Raw genomic sequence first — 24,210 nt, forward strand, 5'->3', positions numbered from 1 at the left:
TTCTGATTTAAAAAATCATCCATAATTTGTGTCACGGTTCTCCCATGTGTAATGTGCACTTTTTCTCTGGCTGCTCTCCATTTTTTTTTTTTTTTTTTCCGGATGGGCCATTCGGCATGTGGGATCTTAATTCCCCAACCAGGGATCAAACCTGTGTCCTCGTCATTGGAAGTGTGGAGTCTTAACCACTGGACTGCCAAGGAAGTCTCATCAATCTTCTTTCTTTATCTTTGTTTTTCAGCAGTGTAACTATGATATGACTAATGGTAATTTATTTTGCATTCATCCCACTTGTGGTTTTCTGGAGTTATTGATTTTTTATGTTAGTTGTGTTATTTTCAGCAAATTTTGGAAGTTTTTTGCCCGTTATTTATTCAGACACTTATTGCCCCATCCCTTTCTCCTCTTTTTCTGGGACTCTATTTTCACATACTACACTTTTTGACATCACTTCTCATGTAACTGTGATGTGATTATTTAAAACAAAACAGCAAAAACAACAACACTTGTTTCTTTGTTCTTTAAATTGGGTAATTTCTGTTGGTCTCCCTCACCCTTTCTTCTGCAGTTTTCACCTACTGTTCACCCCATCCAGTAATGTATTTAAAATTCAGATTTTGTGCTTTTCAGTTCTAGAATTTCAATACAAATTTTTTAGCTTCCAATTCACTGTTGAGAATCTCTGTCTGTTCACAGATTTTTTTCTATGATTTCCTTAAACTCTTGAACATACTTATGATAGGTATTTTAAATAGTTACTATAAAGAGACTGCTATAACACATAATTTTAGTATTGTATTTTCAACATCTTGGTCATATAGGTTTCTGTGTCAGTTAAGTACTTTTTCTATTGGTTCTGGACACATTTTCTTCCTTCTTCACATGACCAGCAATGCTCATTTTGTTTTATTTTATGCTAGACATTGTACATCTTACAATGAAAGGAGTCTTAAGTAGGTTGTTTTCCTTTAAATAATATTGAGTTTAGTTTTGACAGGCAGACAAATTACTGGATGATCTTCTCAATCCCATCAAACTTGTTCTTTATTCTTTGTTATGAAAGATTTACTTTATTTTGTCTTTAGACCTAGGATGTGGCCTTAGTCTATGGGATGGTCTTTACCTGCAAAGCATGACCTCTCTGGGATTTCAATTGGTTGAGGTATTTTTTCATCAACTATTTTACTCTGGACAACTGGACAATCATTTCCTCTAACACTGCACAGTTTCTGACATCTCCAGCCTACTCCTTGGCCCCCATGAAATCTCTCTCCATCTTTGAATCAGATACTTCAGTCCCAAACTCCATCTTTGCCTTCTTTTCTGTGTTAGATCTCCACTCTCTGCTCCAAGTCAGAAACATCAAAAGAACATGAAGTGAGCCTCACACATTTTAACGAGGATCAAATTCTTGGAATGTTGCTTAATGCCACAGTCGACAGTTGTTTACTCTATTTTGTTCAGGTTGATAGTTGTTTCCATCGGGAGGGTAAGTTGAAAACTAGCTAATCTGTTATGGATGGAAGAAGTTTTATATCATAAGCATCTTAATGACTAATATTCTACAAAGTTCCAATGCAGTACTTCAAATTAAAAAGCTTTTGTTAACTAATATATGCTAGTTAAATACCTTTGTCTATCATAGATAAAATTATAAATGTATTTCTTAAAAACTTTAGTAATATTTCCTTGACATTGATTCCCAGAAATTGGCCAAGGGGGAGGGAAATATTTCTGGTTCTTGAAAATACTGAAAAGGTAGTATCTTCAACTCTATTTTGAGAACAAAAGGAGGGTAAACTTGTAAAATCATATACGTGTGTGTGTGTGTGTGTACATATACATATAATTATGTCTATAACAACTGCATCAATGTATAGAGCCACTAGTAACACAATAGAATACCAGTTTCTCTACATACTTATACACACTAAATATTTTGTTTCATAACGATGCAAATTTGAGATAATATAAACTTAGTATTAATCTTTGAAAAGGCAGAGTACCAAGTTCTGCTAAACTTGGCCAAAATAAGCAAAAGTTTCCCCTGGTTTCTCTGGCCTCCAGTAGCCGCCCTCTGCCTGAGGCGATCCTGGATTCTCTGTCTCCACATACTCCCAACTTCTGAGCTATGCACAGAGAAAAAGGTTCTCTTCACTCTCAAGTCCCCATCATCATTTTACCGCCAGGGTTTCCAGCTCTTTTGAATCATGATTTTGAGGTGAGAGTAATTTCACTCTGCCTTTCTAAGGCTTTTGGTCTAGTTGCTTTAATTTTCATGAAAAGCTTCAAAATCTACCGCATAATAAACCAGCTATGTGTGAAGCCCCTCATTTCTCTAATTTTGTTACTTTGATGCTGAGGGACCATTAGGACTTCATGGGAGCAGTGCTTCTCTTGGGCCAATCTCTGCTCCTCAGCCTCCAGACCACGTGGGAAAATGTGGTAAGCAGCCGCTGTCTTCAGCTCACGTCGGAAATGTTTTCCCCTCTCTGGACTTTCAGCACATCCAGTGTCCACTGATTCCAGAGCTTTCAGGTATCTTTGAAAATGTGATTCTTATAATGTATCTAGCTTTTCTAATTCTGTCAGCAGTTTTGTGGGCCTCAGGTGGCTTACTACATTCTACTTCAAAGCAGCAGTCCAGTTTTGCCAGTTTTATACTTTATATAAATAGAATTATTTAATATATATTATTTATTTTTGTCTAATTTTACTCAATATTATTCTTTTCAGATTTTCATCATTCCCTTTCATGCTTATTCTCATTGCTGTAGATTATTCCATTGCATGATTACAGCAAAATTTATTTATGCATTCTACCATTAATGGGTATTAGAGAAATTTCTACTTTCTGGCTTTGAAAATTCTTGTAAATGTCTTTTTGTGAATATATAAATACATGTTTGGTAGGCATATAGTAATACAACTGCTGGGTCCTGGGTACACATGCACTCTTTTTTCTTTTTTAGCTCTCTATTGGAATATAATTGCTTTACACTCTTGTACCAGTTTTTGAGGTACATCAAAGTGAATCAGCTGTATTTATACACATATTCCCATATCCCCTCCCTCCCACGACACGCACTCATTTTTAGATTTCCAAAGTGGCTGTTCCTATTTATATTTCCATCATTAGTGTATAAGAGTTTCCATTTGTATATTTTTATTTATTTTTTATTTTTGGCACACAGGCTTAGTTGCTCCGCGGCATGTGGGATCTTCCTGGAGCTGGGATCGAACCCGCGACCTCTGCATTGGCAGGCAGATTCTTAACCACTGCGCCACCTAGGAAGCCCCTATATTTTTAATTGTCATTTTCTCTAAGACCTTTTACCATATTTTTATTAAGGCACTGATTTTCCTATTGTTTTAGATAAATCTTTTATATAATAAAAATGTTAACCATCATATGTGCAGCCAATGTATTCCCATGTATTCTGTTCTTTTTGTTTTAATTTCAACTACACCAAATATAATGCGTAAATGCTTTTGGATTACTCACACTTTGAATTATTCATATGTCTGCTTCAGTTCATTAGAGTATATAATTAAGCCTTAATTTTATTACAACAATAAATTCCTTATCAACAGATTACCTGTCAATATTCAATATAATGATGTAAAATATCACTTCGAGACTGGTATTTATATAACAAATTAGGAACAGTCTAGCTTCACTGTTATTCCTTGGGAAGATAGAATTACAAAAGAGTAAATAGCAAAAAAGAAAGAAAGGAAGAAAGGAAGAAAGAAAGAAAGAAAGAAAGATAGAAAGAGGGAGGGATGGAGGAAGGAAGGAAGAAAAAAAAAAGAACAAGGGATGTCTGTATTTTAAAATGTTTACAGCTATATAATCACAGTAAAATCAGTGATCTATAATTAAGAAGGTAAAGCTTTTTTTTTGTCTGTTTGTTTTAATTTTAGGTTTTTGTTTTGTTTTTGCCTTATGTTGGCTTTCCACAAAATACCACATATGAATGTTTTTGGCTCCCATGTTTCTCCAGCATGCCTATCTAAAAGAGGCCTTTTTAACTGATACTTTATTAGCCATGTCACATTCCATTACCCCGGTTGTTACTAATACTAGGCGATGAATAAGCAATGTTGAACTCCAATGCTCCTATCCTAACTATAACTGTTAGAATCACATAATGCCAAACAATAAGCAATGCAATATGCCCAAATTATATTTATCTTGATATTCAGTTAAATCAACTTCCAGTCTAATGTGTTTGTAACACTGTCTTCTGGAGAGTTTACATTTTTAAAAAGTACAATAAAGAATCAAGGCTATATCTGTTAATGATAAAAAATCGCAAATTTATACAGAAGAGACTAATAAGCTCCAACACTTTTAAATTGGCTTTAAATTTTTAAAAAATGTGTCATACTGTTTAATCTCTGACTATATTTTAAGCAAATGCCTTATTGGCTAAACACAGGATAAATAAACCAAAGAGTCAAAGTTATAAATAATTATATTCACAAACAGAGCTGTACTTACAGAAGTAAAACCATGTCTAAATTCTTGGTTTGCTTTCAATTTCATTGAGTTTTTCAACATTATCTTGAAACAACAGATTTTTCCAACAATAGACTTTATCTTCTCCTACAAGTATATCACTGACTTCAGTCATTGCACTAAAAGCCTACAGCATACTATGTGCTGGATAGAAGGATGCAAAAGCTTACCTCTACTAATATGTGTCCACTCACCACCCACAGGAAACAGGTAGAGAAAATGAAAAAAACATTTCAAAATGAGCTGAAGTGGATGATTACTTGAAGTTACTTGCCAAATAAGGCACAGATCACATTTACTGGCACAGAAAATGATAAAGGTATTTGCAAACGAAAAGACAAAACTGCAGTCAAAAGACATATTATGCATATATATGTTAGTTCTTTTTAAGAGCTTTAAAGGGACTCAAAATCATGATATAACCATTTTATTTCTATCTTGCAGCTTACTCTTTATCTTTATATTAACTTTTCTTGGGTGATTTCATCAGGGGAATACGTCAGTATCCAAAAATGCCAACCCAAGCAATGTCTGACCAGAATTCAGATCTACCAGGCTTTACCAATCACATCATTCTTCTAACAGGTAGCTCACTTCCTGCAAAGCCATGTGACAAAGAAATTAACTGAAAGAATTATAACTACCTTAAAAGTTGAAGATGGCTGTGACTTTGTGAGAAAGCCAACTGTCAATACAATGAATCTACCTATTGAAAAAGTCTTGCTTAAAGAAAAAATCATTTGAAACACTCTGGTTGAGATTAGAAGATAATCTTCACTATGTATTATTGGAAGACAAAACCACATGAGTTAGAATGATCAAATACAGAAAAAGCAACCTAAAGGCAAATCTGTGTGTCTTTGTAAATATCTAGTCTCAGGTTTTAAGAGAGGAAAGCAATTTTCCAAAATGTACAAAGCATCTTGAAAAGTTATTCAGAAAGACTTTTCTCCCTGTAAGGACTGGTTATCAGCATTTTTGTAGTTGCATAATGCAGAAGCCGTTCTTTTCTTCCTGTGATCTGCCTTGGCTCTCTGAGGATAAAGAAAAAATATCTATTCCATAAAAGCCATTCAACCTATCTAGGGAGCTAGCACTGAGGTTTAATACCACTGAGAAAAGCTCTGGTTGTTTACTTAACTTATCAAGAAGCCAACAACCGAGCATTCAGCAAGAGAAAAATATTTAATAGAGGCCTCAACCATACAAACTAACAATAACCAAATACCTGAGAACAAGGAGATACTGTTAGCATCCGCCACTTGGTTAAAAGGAGGCTTAATCAGGAAACACAATGGTTTAAAGTTAATGTAAAATAAAATTTAGAACAGGTTTTAATTGTGCTGATCTAAATGCATCGATACCTATAGTCTGTTTTATTGGACAGACTCACTAAAGCCAACCAAGATTGCATTATGTTACTTAGGTTATAAGATAATTTGGCTTCTTTTTTAGTGATTTTATTTACAAGCTATCTTTTGTCTGAGACTTACTGCATAGGAATAGGAACTGTTTTCACTGGGAAACTGAATGTGTGACTGTTCAGGCAGCCCATGGAATCAACTATCCTGAGAATGTTGTTATCCATCGTCCCTCAGGGGTTGTAATTGCTGAAAGATACCAATTACCAATTCAACAATCCTCCAAGTATTCTTCCCTTTAACCAATTAAAAAAGACCAAAAAAGAAGGGATATATGTACATGTATAGCTGATTTACTTTGCTATACAGCAGAAACTAATGCAACATTGTAAAGCAACTATACCCCAATTAAAAAAAAAACAACAACAAACCTGCAGGCTGTTAAGAAATCATTTAAATTCTATTATGCCTTGAAAGAGTAATATATATATATATAATTTATATATATAAATTCACCATATACCTATATCTATATCTATATCATCTATATCTATCCCCTACCTTTATTTCTTTCCTCCTATGCCAACCCTGCAATCTGGCAAAAACCCCATCATCACTAATGGGAGTCAAAAGACCAAGTCCCCTACCTGGCCCCAAGCTTCACCCAGTGTGCCTCTCTGCAGTCTGAGAAAATATTACTTCTTTGAGAAGCAGACGGGATTCTGGAAATTAGTAAAATAAACTCAGGAGCTGCCTTTCCCTCCACGTCAAGCTCTAAGGTTTTCGTGAATTCTGAGTCAAACAAATAGCTCGCACTCTGAGAAGCTAGGGAGGCCGTGCATGGGAGAACATGCATGAGCTTTCTTCCCTAAAGGATAACGTTTAGCAAGATTCTGAAAACTTCACTGAAGCCCAAGAGCAGCACCTAATAAGCTGTGTTTTTGGAGACAAACTTGGTACTTAAAACCATACGTACTCCTGAGAAAGAGGACTTTAACAAACTTTGGTGTCTCCTACACTTGGGGGAGGAGAAAGTATATCAGGCAGATTGAGTCTCCCTGACCTTGAGGCTGGAAGATTACAGAGAGACTTGAGAATGAATAGCTTTTCAAGGAGCAATAATAATTGTAAATTCTTGCAGTTGTAAATTATTCCTCTACTTCTTTGATATATAAATCTTCTCCCAGACTCTGGCCAATTTTACAACCCCAAAAATGTCTTTCTCAAGGATCCAGGAGTCTTCCCTTTGAAATATAAGCCTCAAGAAAGATAGTTCCCAGAAGAAATAAGACCATCTGAATAAGCCCATACCTTTTAAAGACATTGAGTCAATAATTAAAACTTTCCAAAACAGAAAGCAAAATAATAATAATAATAATAATAATAATAATAATAATAATGGCTCAGTGGTGAATTCTACCAAACATTTGAAGAAGAAATTATACTAATTTCCAGGGCTTCCTAGGTGGCACAGTAGTAAAGAATCTGCCTGCCAATGCAGGGGACACAGGTTCGAGCTCTGCTCCGGGAAGATTCCACATGCCATGGAGCAACTAAGCCCGTGAGCCACAACTATTGAGCCTGTGCTCTAGAGCCCGTGAACCACAACAAGAGAAGCCACTACAATGAGGAGCCTGCGCACCACAATGAAGAGTAGCTCCCGCTCGCAGCAACTAGAGAAAGCCCGTGTGCAGCAACGAAGACCCAACGCAGCCAATAAATAAATAAAATAAATAAATGAAATAAATTATACTAATTTCCTACAATCTCTTTTAAAGAACAGAAGCAGAGGGAATACTTCCTGACTCTTCCTGAGGCCAGAATTACTCTAATATCCAAAACAGACAAAGACATTACAAAAAAAGAAAACTAGACCAATCTCTCTCATGAAAATAGACGGTAAAATCCTCAACAAAATATTAGCAAATTGAATTCATATCCCAGATATATAAGACTGGTTCAAAGTTCAAAAATCAATTAAGAGAATCTATCACATCAACTGGCTAAAGAAAAATTACATCATCATATCAACTGCTGCAGAAAAACCATTTGACAAAATTCAACTTTCATTCATGACAAAAACTTTCAGAAAATTAGAATACAGGGAAACTTTCTCAACTTGATAAAGAACATGTACAAAAAGCCTACAGCTAACACCATACCTAATAGTAAGAAATGTGAAATTTCATAATCTCATGTTATGTTTTTTAGAGTTTTTTTTTTCCACAATAAAATATATATAGTGATCCTATTTCCCAGTATGTGTAAGGGGTAACTTAGACAAGCACCAATTAGTAAACACAAATGGCCTAATCACATTGACCAACCTGCCTGCTAAATTCTAATAGCTCATCTGGGTACTGATAACTGCCAGCTCCTATGTTGCAGACACAGAGATGTAGAAACTGCAATGCCTTTCACCTTCTAAGCCACAATGATACAATGAAGGAAACTTACACCCCACTCTAGGAAATAGGAAGCCAGAGACAAGAGGAAAGTTAAAGTAATTAGAAAACCTGTTCAGAAAATTAGAACTTCTGGAGAAGACAAATGGATATTTGAATAAAATTTAATTAAGCTCAGGCATGCCTATGCGTGTGTATGTGTGTGTGCATGTGCACACATACACACAGTTAATAAACTTGATTTCCAAACAAAAGATTTCATTAAACGAAATGAAAGAGTGTATTATCACCAGCAGGAACCAAAACTGTAGCTTGGAAGATCAAGAGTTGCATTAGAAAATTCAAAGCAAAAAAGAAAAAAAAAATTGAGATGGAAAATATGAGGGAAAAAATAAGAGATAAGAGATTTGGAGGATAGATACAACCTAATATTCAGCTAATAGAAATTTGAGAAAGAGAAAAAGAACATAGGAAGGCAGAGTGATAACTGAACTATAGTAAAAGAGAAGTTTTCTGAGGTGAAGAATAATTTAAATGGACATTTAAAATGACTCATCAAGTTCCAGACTTCATTGCTAAGAAGAGATATATTCCTAGGCCTATGCAATTAAAATTTCAGAAGTCTGAAAACAAACAAAGTAATGTGTGAGCTTAAAACAACAAGGAACAAGTCACCTAAGAGAAAAGAAAACCAGTCCAGTATGAGATTATTTCTCAAAGGAAGCCCAGGTAACTATTAGACAGTGAAAACAACTTTAGAACTAATTGAAAAATGCCTTAGAGGACTGGGACGGGGAGGGTCGGGGGGACTCGAGGGAGGGTGGGGGGGGAGTCGAGGGAGGGAGGGAATAGGGGGATATGTGTATAAAAACAGATGATTGGGGGAAAAAGATGGCGGCGAAGTAGAGAGACGTGGAGTGCATCCCTCTCCACAGATGCATTGGGAATGCACGGAAGGACGCAGTCATTCCCACAGAGAACCAGCTGAACACCAGCAGACGGCCTCGGACACCAGAAAGGACTGCGGGGAGCCCGACACAGCCTGTAGGGAGGCATCTACGACGGCTCAAAGAGGGTGAAGCGGCGGAGCTGTGGCAGACGGGAGGGAGTGAGAAACATACGGAGGGTCCGCAGCGCAGCTCAGCGTTCCCGGACTGAGACATCGATCCGCGGCTGAACGGAGGGTCCGGGAGCGGGAGCGTGGGAACCGGAGAGCTGGTTCAGGGTGAGAAACATTGTTGCCGGTAGGGTGACGGACCGAGAGGACAGGAGGGAGGAGGTCCGTGGAGAGGAGTGCCCGTCCCTGAGAGCTGCCCGGCCATGCTGGCGGCTGGAGGCTGCAGGCTCACGGGCGGGGGGCAGGAGCCGCGCGTGTAGCCTCTCTCTCTCTTTCGGCTCCTCTGCAACAGGCAGTGGAGAGACGCCCGTGGGCCACCTAAGGCGCTCAAGGATAACAAGCACCCTCAGGCGCTCGGGCGGGGCTAGATTAAAACCCCTTGCAATGCCAGCAGCAGGGAGGCTACCAAGAGAAAAAAAAAAAAAACAACAACAGCAACAACAACAAAAAAACCCGAGAGAGGCCCAACTCTAAGACTTTCTGTTTACGCCTGAGCCACCGGCGTCCCTCTGCAACAGGCACCTCCAAGCCCAACTGAAACAACAGTGTGCCACTGCTCACTCACTCCCAGGGGAAGGAGCCACTATTGTACCCTCTCCCTCCCCACACAGCGACGCTTACAGACCAACAATAAAGGAACCTCTGCTGGTCACAGAATAATGCAAAAAAACCCAAGGCAAGGAGAAGGACACTTACAGCTGAGACGCTAAGGAAACAGAAATAATAGTATCAATACCTATTGAACTGGTCCATTCTGGGATCAGTTCTGGATTTTTTTTCTTTTTCTTTTTCTCTCTCTTTTTTTTTTTTTCTTTATTAAATACGATCTTAGCCCTAAGGGATCTACAAGTTTTATAACATAATTTTTTAATGATATTTTTTATTCTTTTTTTTTTTTTTTTGCCTTTTTATATACTTCTATATCTAGCTAAGTTTTTGGTAGTATGGACAATATATCTCTCATACTTTCCTTTCATCCCTATCTGTTATACATTTCTATTCTTTTCTTTTTATTTGCATATTTCCAATCACAGTACGCTCTTCTGTTCCCCTTTCTTCCAGCCATTTTAAGTTTATTTTATCTTAACATACTTATAAGCAACACTATCGGTCTGCTCAGACTCCTTGCTCTATTCTCCAGATGATGCACTGCCTTGGTATTTAATATTAGGCTTTTGTCTTTATCTTAGTTCTTAGTACAGTTGTCTAATTACATTCTGAGAATCTCCATTCTCTCTGGTGGTACTCTGGCTCTTTTCTATATTTGATCCTAGCTTACAAAATCTCCCTGGATTGATGTTTGTATGTGTAAGGTGTTATTTGTTTATTTGTTTGCTTTTGCTTTTGTCTCTGATTTGTTCTGTTTCAGTTGTCAATTTCTGTTGGGTTTCTCTTTGAATATCTGATAGCACACTAGGGTTCTGTCAGGTCTTTCTAGAGCCTTATGCCTAATGGATTCAGTAATTGTGTGTCTTATACATGTATGTGTTTCCTAGACTTAACATTCGTTTAATCCAATACTTGGACATTAGTCTGAGGCTTGGACAGTCTTCTATAAACACCTCTATCGCCAGGACAAGCAACCCCAAAAGTCTGGACAACCATGAGGAAACAAAGAAACACCATGCAGGCAAAGAGGCAGGAAAAAAACCCACAAGACCAATTAATGAGGAGGAAATAGGAAAAATGCCTGAAAAAGAATTTAGAGTCATGATAGTCAAAATGATACAAAATCTCGATAACAAAATAGAGAAAGTACAAGAAACAGTTCATAAGAACTCAGAAAAACAAACAGCAATGGATAACAAAATAACTGAAATTAAAAATACTCTAGATGCTATAACCAGCAGAATGACTGAGGCAGAAGAACAAATAAGTGAGTTGGAAGATAGAATGGGGGAAATAAACGCCACAGAGCAGGAAAAAGAAAAAAGAATAAAAAGATTAGAAGACAGCCTCAGAGACCTCAGTGATAACCTTAAACGTACCAACATTCGAATTATAGGCATCCCAGAAGAAGAAGAAAACAAGAAAGGGTCTGAGAAAATATTTGAAGAGGTTATAGTGGAAAACTTCCCCAACATGGGAAAGGAAATAATTCACCAAATCCAAGAAGCACAGAGAGTCCCATACAGAATAAACCCAAGGAGAAATACACCAAGACACATATTAATCAAACGAATGACAATTAAACACAAAGAAAAAATATTAAAAGCAGCAAGAGAAAAGCAACAAACAACATATAAGGGAAAACCCATCAGGATAACAGCTGACCTCTCTACAGACACTCTGCTGGCCAGAAGGGAATGGCAGGATATACTGAAAGTCCTGAAAGAGAGAAACCTACAGCCAAGAATACTCTACCCAGCAAGAATCTCATTCAGATTTGAGGGAGAAATCAAAAGCTTTCCAGACAAGCAAAAGTTAAGAGAATTCAGCACCACCAAACCAGCCTTACAACAAGTGCTAAAGGAACTTCTCTAAGTAGGACACACAAGAAAAGGAAAACACCTACAAATACAAACCCAAAACAATTTAAAAAATGGTAATTGGAACACACATGTCAATAATCACTTTCAATGTAAATGGATTAAATGCTCCAACCAAAAGACACAGACTGGCTGAATGGATACAAAAACAAGACCCTCTATATGCTGCCTACAAGAAACCCACTTCAGACCAAGGGATACATATAGACTGAAAGGAAACGGATGGAAAAAGATATTCCATGCAAATGGAAGTCAAAAGAAAGCTGGAGTAGCAATACTCATATCAGACAAATTAGACTTGAAAGTAAAGACTATTACAAGAGACAAGGAAGGACACTACATAATGATCAAGGGATCCATTCAAGAACATATCACAATGGTAAATATCTATGCCCCCAATATAGGAGCACCTCAATACATAAGGCAAATGCTAACAGCTATAAAAGGGGACATCGACAGTAACACAATAATAATGGGAGACTTGAACACCCCACTTACATCAATGGACAGGTCATCCAAACAGAAAATAAATACGGACACACAAGCTTTAAATGACACATTAGACCATCTCGACTTCATTGATATTTATAGGACATTCCATCCAAAAACGACAGAATGCACTTTCTTCTCAAGTGCACACGGAACATTTTCCAGGATAGATCACATCTTGGGTCACAAATCAAACCTCAGCAAATTCAAGAAAATTGAAATCATATCAAGCATCTTCTCAGACCACAACGCCATGAGACTAGATATCAATTACAGGAAAAAAACTGCAAAAAATACAAACACATGGAGGCTAAACAATTCACTCCTAAACAACCAAGGAATCACTACAGAAATCAAAGAGGAAATCAAAAAATATCTAGAAACAAATGACAACAAAAACACAACAACCCAAAACCTATGGGACGCAGCAAAAGCAGTTCTAAGAGGGAAGTTTATAGCAATACAGTCCTACCTTAAGAAACAAGAAAATGATCGAATAAACAACCTAACCTTACACCTCAAACAACTAGAGAAAGAAGAACAAAGAAACCCCAAAGTGAGCAGAAGGAAAGAAATCATAAAGATCAGAGCAGAAATAAATGAAAAGGAAAGGAAAGAAACCATAAGAAAAACAAATAAAACTATAAGCTGGTTCTTTGAGAAGATTAACAAAATTGATAAACCATTAGCCAGACTCATCAAGAAAAAAAGGGAGAAGATGCAAATCAACAGAATTAGAAATGAAAAAGGAGAAGTCACAACGGACACCTCAGAAATACAAAACATCATGAGAGACTACTACAAGCAACTATATGCCAATCAATTGGATAACCTGGAAGAAATGGATACATTCTTAGAAAAATACAATCTTCCAAGACTCAACCAGGAAGAAATAGAAACCATGAACAGATCAATCACAAGTACGGAAATTGAGGCAGTGATTAAAAATCTCCCAACACACAAAAGCCCAGGACCAGATGGGTTCACGGGCGAATTCTATCAAACATTTCGAGAAGAGTTAACACCTATCCTTCTCAAACTCTTCCAAAATATTGCAGAAGGCAGAACGCTCCCAAACTCATTCTACGAGGCCACCATCACCCTGATACCAAAACCAGGCAAAGATGTCACAAAAAAAGAAAACTACAGACCAATATCACTGATGAATATAGATGCAAAAATCCTCAACAAAATACTAGCTAACAGACTCCAACAGCACATTAAAAAAATCATACACCATGATCAAGTGGAGTTTATCCTTGGGATGCAAGGATTCTTCAATATACGCAAATCAATCAACGTGATCCATCATATCAACAACTTGAAGGATAAAAACCATATGATCATTTCAATAGATGCAGAAAAAGCTTTTGACAAAGTTCAACATCCATTTATGATCAAAGCTCTCCAGAAAATAGGCATAGAAGGAAATTACCTCAACATAATAAAAGCCATATATGAAAAACCAAAAGCCAACATTGTTCTCAATGGGGAAAACCTGGAAGAATTCCCTCTAAGAACAGGAACAAGACAAGGGTGTCCACTCTCACCACTATTATTCAAGATAGTTTTGGAAGTTTTAGCCACAGTAATCAGAGAAGAAAAAGAAATAAAAGGAATCCAAATTGGAAAAGAAGAAGTCAAATTGTCACTCTTTGCAGATGATATGATATTATATATAGAAAACCCTAAAGACTCTACCAGAAAACTGCTAGCACTAATTGATGAGTTTAGTAAAGTAGCAGGATACAAAATTAATGCACAGAAATCTCTTGCATTCCTATACACGAAGAACGGAAGAGCAGAAAGAGAAATTAAGGAAACTCTCCCATTCACCATTGCAACAAAAAGAATAAAATACCTAGGAATAAACCTGCCTAAGGAGGCAAAAGATCTGTATGCAGAAAACTTTAAGACATTGATGAAAGAAATCAAAGACGACACAAACAGATGGAGGGACATACAATGTTCCTGGATTGGAAGAATCAACATCGTGAAAATGTCTGTACTACCCAAAGCAATTTACAGATTCAATGCAATCCCGATCAAATGACCAATGGCATTTTTCACAGAACTAGAGCAAGAAATCTTACGATTTGTATGGAAATGCAAAAGACCCCAAATTGCCAAAGCAATCTTGAGAAGGAAAAATGGAGTTGGTGGAATCAGGTTTCCTGACTTCAAACTATACTACAAGGCCATAGTGATCAAGACAGTATGGTACTGGCACAAAAATAGAAAGGAAGATCAATGGAATAGAATAGAGAACTCAGAAGTAAGCCCAAACACATATGGGCACCTTATCTTTGACAAAGGAGGCACGAGTATACAATGGAAAAAAGACAGCCTCTTCAATAAGTGGTGCTGGGAAAATTGGACAGCAACATGTAAAAGAATGAAATTAGAACACTTCCTAACACCATACACAAAAATAAACTCCAAATGGATTAAAGACCTACATGGAAGGCCAGACACTATAAAACTCCTAGAGGAAAACATAGGCAGAACACTCTATGACATACATCAAAGCAAGATCCTTTTTGACCCACCTCCTAGAATCATGGAAATAAAATCAAGAATAAACAAATGGGACCTCATGAAACTTAAAAGCTTTTGCACAGCAAAAGAAACCATAAACAAGACTAAAAGGCAAGCCTCAGAATGGGAGAAAATAATTGCCTATGAAACAACGGACAAAGGATTAACCTCCAAAATATACAAGCAGTTCATGAAGCTTCATACCAAAAAAGCAAATAACCCAATCCACAAATGGGCAGAAGACCTAAATAGACATTTCTCCAAAGAAGACATACAGATGGCCAACACACACATGAAAAGATGCTCAACATCACTCATCATCAGAGAAATGCAAGTCAAAGCCACAATGAGGTATCACCTCACACCAATCAGAATGGCCATCATCACAAAATCTGGAAACAACAAATGTTGGAGAGGGTGTGGAGAAAAGGGAACTCTCCTGCACTGTTAGTGGGACTGTAAGTTGGTACAGCCACTATGGAAAACAATTTGGAGGTTCCTTAAAAAACTACAACTAGAACTACCATATGATCCAGTAATCCCACTCCTGGGCATATACCCAAAGAAAACCATAATCCCAAAAGAAACTTGTACCATCATGTTTATTGCAGCACTCTTTACAATAGCCAGGACATGGAAGCAACCTAAATGCCCATCAGCAAATGAATGGATACAGAAGATGTGGCATATATACACAATGGAATATTACTCAGCTATAAAAAGGGATGAGATGGAGCTATATGTAATGAGGTGGATAGAACTACAATCTGTCATACAGAGTGAAGTAAGTCAGAAAGAGAAGGACAAATATTGTATGCTAACTCACATATACGGAATCTAAAAATGGTACTGATGAACTCAGTGACAAGAAGAAGGATGCAGATACAGAGAATGGACTGGAGAACTCGAGGTATGGGAGGGGGCGGGGGGTGAAGGGGAAACTGAGACGAAGCGAGAGAGTAGCACAGACATATATATACTACCAACTGTAAAATAGTCAGTGGGAAGTTGTTGTATAACAAAGGGAGTCCAACTCGAGGATGGAAGATGCCTTAGAGGACTGGAGCGGGGAGGGTGGGGGGGACTGGAGCAGGGGGAGTCAAGGAAGGGAGGTAATACGGGGATATGTGTATAAAAACAGATGATTGAACCTGGTGTACCCCCCCAAAAAAAATTAATAGCAAAATTAAAAATAATTAAAAATAAAAAAAAAAACAGATGATTGAACTTGGTGTACCCCCCAAAAATAATAAATAAATAAATAAAATTAAAAAAAAAAAGAACTAATTGAAAGACAAGCCTGGCAACACTAGAATCCTTTCACCAGCCCTGATATCCATCACCCATCAGGGTGAATAAACAATATTTGAGAACAAGCAATAATATAGAGAGTAGCGCCCGTATACTATACATGAAGACAATACTTAGAAAAATACTCTAACCAGACAACCAGATCAGAATTCAAGGTGAGGGAAGGTAAGTCAAGCAAAGAGTAGAGAGTGGGCTGAAATAGTTAACGTCTTATGCACCTGATTACAGGTGCTGGGAAAGTGAAGGTCATGGTTAATGATAATGGAGGAGCACAGTAGGGTAGTTTGAAACAATACACACAGAAAACAGCCTTCAGCCTTTATCTTCTCCAGTGATAAACTTGAAAATAAAATGGGAAAGTATACCATTTATAATACATATAAACATTACAAAATTCTGAGCAAATTAATAAAAATGGCATAAGATGTGGTATACAAAGAAAAACATAAAATTGTATTAAAACTTATTAAACAAGATCTGAATCAAATATGAAGATCCTTGGGTGGGAAGACATAATATCATAAATATGACAATTTTTCCCCAAAGTAGCAGATCTATTTAATGGAATTAGCACATACAAATAGAATCCCAACAGGAATTTAAATAGAATCTAATAAAATAATTTGGGAACCACAGATGGAATAGGTGTCTAACAACAGCTAACACAATCATGTAATAGAAGAACAAGGAGGAAGTACATAAGAAGTTTTGATAAAGTCAGTGTATCCACATTCAGTATTCACTGGTATAGAAATAAACAGATCAATGAAGTGAAAAAGAGCTTGGAAACAGATCTTGCTATGCATGGTTAGTAGAGAAAGAAGAGATTATTAAATAAATACATTGGGACAATTAACTACCTAAAAAAGAGCAACAGTTTATCCCTATTTTATAGCATATGCAAAAAACAAATTCCTGATTAATTATAAACTTCACTGTAAAAAAAAATTAGGTGACAGCATATATGGTCAAGGGGCAGAAAAACTTAGACAAAATTGGAATCCCACAAACTATACCTGACTATATGAAACCTTTTCTGAGGAAAACAAGTCATTAGACAAATGCTAGGCAAATGGTAGATCAAAGGTTAATTATCTATAATCTACAAATATATTATAAGTATTAAAATTAATAGGAAAAAGAGAAATAGCTAAATAGAAAGATGGGCAAAGGACTATGAAAATTCAGTTCACAAAGGAAAAATGTTTAAATCTACCCATAGTTAGAGAAATGCAAATAAAGCACGATGAAATATCACTTTACACCTAACAGTCTTCCAAAGATTAAAAAAAGAAAAGCTGTAACACCAAGTAATGGCAGGGGTGTGGGAGAAAAAGGCACTCTACTATGTTTCTGGCAGTACAAAGTGTTACAGCTTTTTTGGAAAGTAAAAATTCTACTAGAATTATAAATGCATTTACTTTTCCCACATCTGGGAATATACTCCACAGAATAAAAGCCCCAGGTCATTAACACTTATGTACGGAATGATAATTGCTCTTCTGTTCATTTTGACCCAAAATATACACAGAAACAAAAACAAAGCCTTGTTAAATGAATGCCCACATATAGGGAAATGGCCGAATGGACAATAATATATCACGCAATGGAATATTACTTGGCTATTAAAGAGAGTGAGGCTTCCATTGCACTGCATTGTTCACTTTTCCAAACTCAAAATTTCCCCATCTATAAAATAAGGTTGGGAAAACAAAATGCAACAATGTAATTAAACTGCTTAGCACAGTGCCTGATACACATGAAGTGCTCAATAAATATTGGTTATTAATATTATCATTTTTATTATAGTTACTGCAAATCGACCAGTTGTGTGTTCTTGTTGGAGAAAAGGAGGAGAGATGGACAGAGAGATGGTTTTGAGGTTCAAGTATAAGTGACTTGGAATCATGCTGCTACATTTTAAATTCTCCTTCCTAAGTTTTGATTGGGTAACAAGGAAACTTAAAACCTTCTAATATGACCTTCAAGACCCTCAAAAATTGGTCTTTCGCCCAAGTACAGTAACTCTCCTATGCCCAGACATTCTATTTGTTTCCCAAACAATTCTTGCAGTACCTACTCAGAGTTGCTGTTAGGATCCAATAGAGAAGATGTTGACTCACATTTTTTTTTGATATCCTACTACATGCCAGGCATTATGCTACACACAGTAATACTGAAAAGTATGTCTGATCTCCCCCTTTTGCAGATAAAGGAACTAGTATTCCAGTAGTTTAAGTGAATGCCAAAGTTTGTTTTAATGTTAGATGCGTCTAGTTCCAAATCCCAGGCTTGTCTCATGCAGCTTGTTACCATCAATGTATACATGTTCCATAAACAGTAAATATTCTACAAATTTAAAAGTAGCAGGATATTTAATGGGAGGTTTCAGTTGTCTTAGAGTCTTGGCTGAGGTCCTAAAATTGAGGACAGCAGGTGATAAATGTTCACACATTCTAAATAGATGTGCCAGACACTCCTACCCAGACGTGTTGAGATAAATCTAAACATGGCCTTACCTTCTTTGTCCCCTATCACCAGGCTATATAAAGTTGATTAGGTAATGGCACTTTTAAGGAATTTGTCAGCCAAGGAGAGGGCTGGAGTTTTCACCTCCCCACTTTCAGTTAATATTCAAGAAGCATCCCATTACAGAAAGAGCTAGCGATTGGGCATCTGAAATACAGGGCACTGTGCCAGCTTACGAGGCCCAGGCAGCAGAGAACTTGTTCCTTTACTTCTGTTTCCTACTCCCATCCCATCCCTGGAGGATCCATGGACTGCAGAGCTTTGGGGAAAAAAAGAATGTAAGATTAAAATGGAGGAAGAGTAGAAAAATAGATAATTCATCCATCCCTCCTTCCTCACTGTTGGTCTGGGGATCTCTTGTGTCAGGACTGAGCTGGAAAGATAGAGCAATGCCTTAAGTTGGATTAGAGGTGAAAGTTATGATCTGCGATTGTACTATATATTTTTTTTCAAGATAACTGATTTTAATTACTTTGAATATATACGCAGAAGTGGAAGTGATGAATCAAAAGAAGCTCTATCTTTAACATTTTGAGAAATATCCATTCTGTTTTCCATCATTGCTATGTCAATTTACATTCCAACCAAGAATGCACAAGGGTTCCTATTTCTCCACATCCTTACAACAACGATTACTTTTTGTATGTTTGATAATTGCCATACTTACAAATGTGATACCTCACTGTGGTTTTGATTTGCATTTTCCTGATGACTAGTGTTGTTTAACACTTTTTCATATACCTGGTGGCTGTTGTAAGTAAGTCTTCTTTTGAGAAATGTCCATTCAAGTCCTTTGTACTATATTTTTAATAGCAGAGAATGACAGTTCTAATAATCAATGATTGTTCTAATATTATTTCTGGAAAGATCTGGGACCATCCTGAGATATCCCCCAGTAGCAAAGAAGGGGATCCAACAAAGTCTGCTGGAGGGCAATGGTGGGAGAAGGAATAAGGCCATTTATCCCTTATTGACTACTGACATAAGAAACCATTGCTTCTCTCCTCTGCTTTGGCAGCCATTGTTCACATACATTACCCTCTTGAAATTCTGCCCAGCATTCTAGTCTCACCTTCCATGACCTTGCTTCCATAATGTCTTTCATAATTTCTCCAGATAAATTAATTATTTTTTCCTGTGTTCCCATAGCCTTACACCCAATCAATTATACAGCTGTAGCCACAAGTATAGTCAGACTCCTCTGAAACAGTGAGCTCCTTCAGAACAGGTATGGAGTCCTGTCTTTCTCTTCTCAGTTCTTAGCACAGTATCTTGCTGATGCTAAATTCTCAGTACTAGCCGATTAAATTGCCGTGGAATGAACTGTTCATTGCAATCAGTCACAGAATCCAGGATCATGCTCTATCTGCTCTGCCCCAATATCTCTTGAGGACAAATCCAGAAATCATCCCCCAGGCATCAGGACACAGTCTGCTTTCCTGTGGACTTCCCAGGGAAGAGTCAAGATAACTCTGACACAGCTAAACATCCATGAAAATAGAGACCCAGATGTCACTGGTGCATAAAGCAAACAACTATTAGACACCTACTATTTGTCAGGCCTTGAGAATGAAAGATAAAGAAGACAGCACCTTCCTTGTTCCTTTAACCTACATTTTGAGCTGTTTAAAATGGATCTCAGTTTGGAAAATCCATGATCATCATTTGCTGAGAGCACTGGCAGCTTAAACTCGGAGCTGATGGAAGTCTGGTTGTGAGCTGTCCGTTCTGTGAGATGAAGATATGGGAACTGAGGTAGGCGTAGGCTGAGGGCAGTGAAGCAGGCTAGGGCACCGACACCAGACCCTTCCACAGACGTCCTTGACTGGGAGTGTGTGATGGCTGCACAAATCCCAACCCAGCCACTGACTTAAAAATGGCACATTCTAGATGCACCATAAGGGTACGAGCTTATCAAAACCCTGACCAAGATGGCCTTAACGTTGTCCTCAGCTTGACTGAAAACTTCAGATAGTTTCTTCCTGATGATACGCCCTGACCTGTTCTTCCTTAGGGTATTTACTTTAGAAAATGTGTAATTGTAAATTCTTTCTCTACCCCTTTGATGTGTAAATCTTCTCCCAGCTTCTTGCCAGTTTTACAATCAAGGAGTGTCTTTTTCAAGGACCTGGGGATCATCCTTTTGAAATGTAATCAAGAAAGATAGGGCCCCATCACTCAGTCTCTGTGGGAAGGTAGAAGCCTAACTTCCATAAGCATCAGTTAGTAAACACAGATGGCCTCATCAATGGCACATGGGCCACCTGCCCCCTAATGTCCGCCAGTGCTTTTCCACTAGCTCACCACAGCGCTGAAATGCTCTCCAGCCTTTTACTTCAGTGGAGTTGAGTTCAGTTTCTCTCCTTGTGCATTGGTCTTTATTGGAGTCTTCCTTGCCTGTTTAACCTCACCCAGTGCAACTGTTCTTTGACAACCACTGTAAAGCGCTTCAGCCATAACATCGTGATGGCCATGGTTTGTGATCTGTAAAATATTTAATACAATTTCTTCACCCTATCAACCAGTAATTCTTAACCAAGAGCAATTTTGCCCAACATGGGACAGTAAAGTCCAAAGACATCCTTGGTTGTCACAATTAAGCAGGAGGGGAAGGAGGGAGGTTTGCTTTTGGCATCTAATGGGTAGAGGTCAGGGATGCTGCTAATCATTTTACATGTACAAGGCAGCCTCTCAAAACAAAGAATAACTTGGTGCAAATGTTAATGATGCATGGTTGAGAAACACTGCTATAAACAATTAGGATCCCAGGGGCACTCTTTCCTCAGTCTCAGCATGGTCAATGAAATTAGGTTGTGCCAAAAAGCCTCCACCAGAATAAGTTTATAGTTCCTAAGTTATAGTTCCTAGAAACAGTAAAAGCAGGCAACTGAAAAATAACTATGAATACAGTCATCCCTTGCTATCCGCAGGGCATTGGTTCCAGACCCCCCACAGATACCAAAATCTGTGGGTGCTCTCAAGTCCCTCATATAAAACAGCAGAGTACGGTCAGCCCTACGAGATGCAGAATGCACAGATCAGGAGGACCAACTGTAGCTCTGGAAAAGAATATCACCGAGAAACATGAGTAGAACCAATAAAACATATAATATTGAACTATGACTTTAACACCAAATGAGTCCATATTTTGCACTGGTGTAAGACATGGTCCACTGCTGAGTATGTTCGGGTTCTATCACTTCCTAACTGTGGCAAAGCAGACCAGTTACTTAATTCTCAGGGTTAGGTTTCTCATGGGTGTAAAAGAGGAATAATGACCCCTGCCTCACCGTGTCATCATAAAGATGATGCACGGTCACTGCTGAGCCTGGAGTCTGACTTATACAAGCTCTGATTATACGGTGATGATTTAAAAACTGCAATGAGAAAGTAAAATAGGGACCCCAGAACTGACTACTTAATAAATAAGTGAGGAAATAAATGACATATAATTAAGTCCTAAGTTTATCGTTTAATATTTTGAGAGCAAGCTAACTCTTCAAACACCATTATTTTTTATGAGAATTTAAAATCCAGATAATCCAATTTGTGGGCTCATGGAATCACTCTGGACTCAATCACATCAAGGTATTTCCTAGTAAGAATCTAATTAGATGTTTAATTAGCCTATATAGGCTAATGAACTGCCCCTCTGCCATTATCTCCCTTAGAGGTCCATCTCAATCAATTTGGGTACACAATAATAACTATGATTAATCCAAAATAGATTGCCACACCTATCACTAGCTCACTGACAAAAGAATGGCTCTTCAGTTAGCCCATGGCCCCCTTTTAAGAATTACTAAGTTTGCAAATGTTCTCTTAGTACCTGGCAAGTTAATTTAAACAGATTACCCGATTTCTATTTCATTTACTCAAAAAGCAGTTATTGTAGCAATGATAAAGAACAAACATACATTTAATTCACTTGTGACACACTGATCTCATTTTGTTTGGCGAGCACACAATAAAAAAATTAAACACCTTCCCTCCTCCCCCTTTGCACACAGCTAGAAAACCGGTACCAGGACAAACTGACTTAAAGTGATGCTATGTAGTTCAGATGTAAATGAGTTTGGCTTATTTTGTAATGTAAGACTTTAGTGAATTCTCATCAATTCCACATTGAGTAACAGACCTTAGTTATTATACCTTATTTTTATTTGTCCCATGTTTAGAGCTTCTATTATTTATATATGTCTTGTGCTTTCTTGGCAATATGTTAAAAGATTATCTAAGTTTCCTCAAGAGCTATATTTTAAATTTAAAAATGCATTAGTCTATGAGCAGTAAAAGCATGAAATCCCTTAAGTCTCCACTCAGTAATTCACTACTAAATCAATGTATAAAGAATGTTTTTAAACCACCAAACTAAAGAAAACTTAAAATTGAAAACAATGGATAGCTTCCCCCCCAATTTTCTAAACTAATTTTTCCTTCAGATAGATTTGTCAGTTCCAAATTGAATATGACTTGGGTTTCTGAGATCCTGGGAAATGAGAGAGCTCTTGCTTCATTTCCTATTCCTATGTAAAGCAGTGTTGTACTAAAATTTTCAAATTTCTTCCCTTTTTATGAGCTCCACAGGGTACATTTTCATTAGTTCAATATGCTAGTCCTACTTTAACTCATAAGTTCATTTTTCAATTTTATACTAAAATTTGAGTCAAAGAATAAAATCTTCGAAGTGCTAGTTCTCTCTAATGTACTTCTGAAAAGGGGAACATTAAGGGTAACCTCAATGAGGTACAGATCAGGACAAAATGCTAAGAAGAACTTGAAAAAAGAGAATTATTAAGAGCAGGAAGCCACAGACTCACCCACTACAATAACCCCAACAGGAAGGCAAATGATCTGTCTGACGGTCCATCTAAAAGGGAAAACTTTTTATCATCTAGAAATCTTCTATAGACATTGTTTGGGAGGAAGTTTTCAGTGGACCACTTACTACCAGCTGTAGAATCTGAGCTAACAAAAGTCAGTATGTTTGTTTGGAAAACAGTTCCATAGTCTAAGTAGGTAAGGGTATTAACAGTTTAATCAGTGGATCTTAACCTTGGTTGTATATTAAAAACACCTTTGAAGCTTTTAAATACTTGAATGCCCATTCTGACCCCAGAGCAATTAAATCAGAATGTATAGGCTGGGAACCAGGCATCAGTATTTTTTTTAATGCTTCCCCATGTGATGTTAATATGTAGCTCAAGTTGAGAACCAGTGCTTTTAAAAAATGGCAAGTTCATAACACTTGCCACTATAGCATAGATTTAAAAGGAATATTTGGATATTATTTTTATAATTGGAAATAGAATTTGTCAGAGTAGACGAATTACCTTTCCATCCCCTACCTATACCATTTAGAATGGGGTTCAAAGCCACTACTGAAATAGATTTTGAAATTTTTATACTTTTTTTATAATACTCCAGCAGATCATTGAAATCACTT

At 37.3% G+C, this 24,210-nt stretch overlaps 1 protein-coding gene across 6 annotated transcripts in view; it reads right to left on the reverse strand.

Annotated features, from left to right (window-relative positions):
* INPP4B (inositol polyphosphate-4-phosphatase type II B) overlaps nucleotides 1-24,210 on the reverse strand; it is a 746,563-nt gene that overhangs the window by 410,646 nt on the left and 311,707 nt on the right. The window contains exon 1 of one of the 6 annotated variants that reach the window (XM_057725720.1): nucleotides 1,389-1,424. The exons of the other annotated variants lie outside the window; for them this stretch is intronic. The gene's annotated coding sequence lies outside the window, so the exon portion shown is untranslated. Of the gene's footprint in view, nucleotides 1-1,388; nucleotides 1,425-24,210 lie in introns of those variants that run through there. 6 annotated transcript variants of the gene reach the window in all.

The sequence above is a fragment of the Hippopotamus amphibius genome, chromosome 3 (genome assembly GCF_030028045.1).
Source record: "Hippopotamus amphibius kiboko isolate mHipAmp2 chromosome 3, mHipAmp2.hap2, whole genome shotgun sequence".
NCBI lineage: Eukaryota > Metazoa > Chordata > Mammalia > Artiodactyla > Hippopotamidae > Hippopotamus > Hippopotamus amphibius.